A 2,500-nucleotide genomic window follows, 5' to 3' on the forward strand; every position below is an offset into this window, starting at 1 on the left:
CGTACATAGAAAGTCTTCAAAATATAATTGAAAATACTGAGACTCATAATTATTTTTTCTTTTATATCTCAATAACATAGGAAATGCCTTTATTAAAGGTTACTTAAACAAAACAGACTCAATCTGAATATGAGTTTAGAAAGTAATATGAGGAGATTTCCATTAAGTATAGGTGGGGCTAATTGACCATTTTCTCTCAAAGATTATCTGAGCAAAATAGAGCATTCAGAAATGGCTTCGAAAACAAAGAGGGTTCTCGTTTAACTTAACACTTACAGCATCGGATTAACTGGGGTGAGTTATCTTCGCCTATTAAAGGTGCACGTCTGTTCAAGAAAAAGAGTCTGGAATCGGTATATATATATATATATATATATATATGTATGTATATATGATCACCGTAGATTACTCTGATCTTAATTAAGACAAATACGACATAACAGCCGCAGGACCAAGCAGAAGGGACAACTCTCAAGCCTTGTCAGTTTCACCCAATACGAATGCCATGGGCCGCCTTCTACTCAAAATCAGTACACTTACACAGGTGCTTTTATATTACCTCTCCTTGCTGAGGATCTTATCATTTTTCACCTCACTGAGCCTCAATTTGGGAAGAGATTATCTCAATAGCCAGGCTTCCTTAAACAGAGTGGACGTGGTGGTGATTGAAGATTGTTGGTCGTCCACTATGAAGATCATAGTACCATATCAGAAACCTTTGGGGATAGGGTAAAGCGCGAATATTTGTAGGAAGAGGAATATATTTCTATTAAGAAATGGACACAAATTCCATTACACTGAGGCCATTCAGCCATATCTCAGGAGTTATTGAACAACTAAATTAAAAACAGAGGCTCATCATGATTTTTATTTACGAAAATCCCTCGAGTTTGATGAATTTTTGCACCGGAAAGTGATCGTTAGGAGAGGTACAGGAGTCGGAGATTATAATTCTATGAGAAAGTGTTTCCATTTAATGTGATTCAACATTTTCCGAACTAATGCCCTTAAAACCGGTTGCGAATCGTATACTGGCTTTTTACTACACCGTTAAAAATTTTGCGGAAAAAACGGTAAAAATCCTGGAATAGATGTTGCCACACATTTACCGTTTTAAAAACGGATATGTTGACGCAAAGGAGGGTATATTATGGTCACCAACCCGTGAAAGATAATAACAGAGTAGGGTTGAGATTAGGGTCGCGTGTATTTTACTGAAATACTGCTAACAGTATATTTTTACGGGGAATTTCCGATTAAAATTTCCCTTTTTTTAACAGTGTAGCTCAGAGAAGGAAAGAAGATTGTGAATAGCTAAAATAGAAAATCAACGGATTTCCTAGAGAAATACAACTACTAGTAAAGCACTCGAACAAACGCCATTACGATCAGGATTGTCAACAAGGCCGAGGGAAGAAAACTAACAACAGGCACCATAGAAATATTCCAACGTTCAGTATCTTTGCAAAAAAAAAAAAAAAAAAAAAAAAAAAGGGACATAATCAAGATAGATATCCTCAAAGGAGACCTTACGACAGATTGTGTGATATCAGAGCACATAGCAAGCTTGTCTTGAAGTACATCAGCGCCCAACGCTGGAGGCTCAGGTAATTTACCAAAGACCGCATCTGGATACTAGTGTACCATCCCTTCTGCTCTTCACTGGAAATTCATTTGATGAGACTCCATCAACATGAACTTTGCACTTGCGATGCTCATGAACAGACTTAACCAAATTTACATATTTGAGAGGAATTCCATAATAGCACAGGACTCTCCATAAAATTTGCCAGTACACACTATCAAAGGATTTATCAGTCCACAAATACCTTTAAAAGTGGATTTCTATTTGATACACATTACTGTACGACAGGTCTCAAAATGAAAATTTGGACATTGCAACTTCTACCTTTTCTAAATTCTGCTTGTTCATCTCTCAGCTTTTCATCAATCTTTTTTCCAGTCGCTTTAGAATAAGCATACTATATATTTTCATAAGAACTGACGTAAGTGTTATGTCTCTGTAATCATTGCAATTAGTCAGGTCTCTATTTTTTCCCATTTCCACCAACACTCCTAACTCCCATTCATCAGGTTTTGACTTTTCATGCCATATTCTACAAAATAATCTTATAACTAGTCTGGGAGTCACTATATTTTCGACCAATATCATCTCGGCAGTTATTCCATCGTAACAAGGGGCTTTCCATCTCTTTACTCTTTTGAGGATAGCTTCAACTTCAAATACACTGAATTCATTCATGGGAAGTTCAAGGTCTTCATCAGCTTCAGGTATATCAATTAAATCATTCCCTTCATACCTCCTATTCATGACCTTACTAAAGGGTTCCATCCAACGTTGTCTTACTTCATCTTCTGTTATTATAACAGATCCACGTCTGTTTTTGATGGGTATATGCTTCTTCTTCGCCCCCATAGAGATTTCATTAATAATTCTATGAACAATTCTTACACCATAGCTACTTCCTGAATTCATAGC

Source organism: Palaemon carinicauda, chromosome 19, assembly GCF_036898095.1.
Source record: "Palaemon carinicauda isolate YSFRI2023 chromosome 19, ASM3689809v2, whole genome shotgun sequence".
In the NCBI taxonomy this organism is placed as follows: Eukaryota; Metazoa; Arthropoda; class Malacostraca; order Decapoda; family Palaemonidae; genus Palaemon; species Palaemon carinicauda.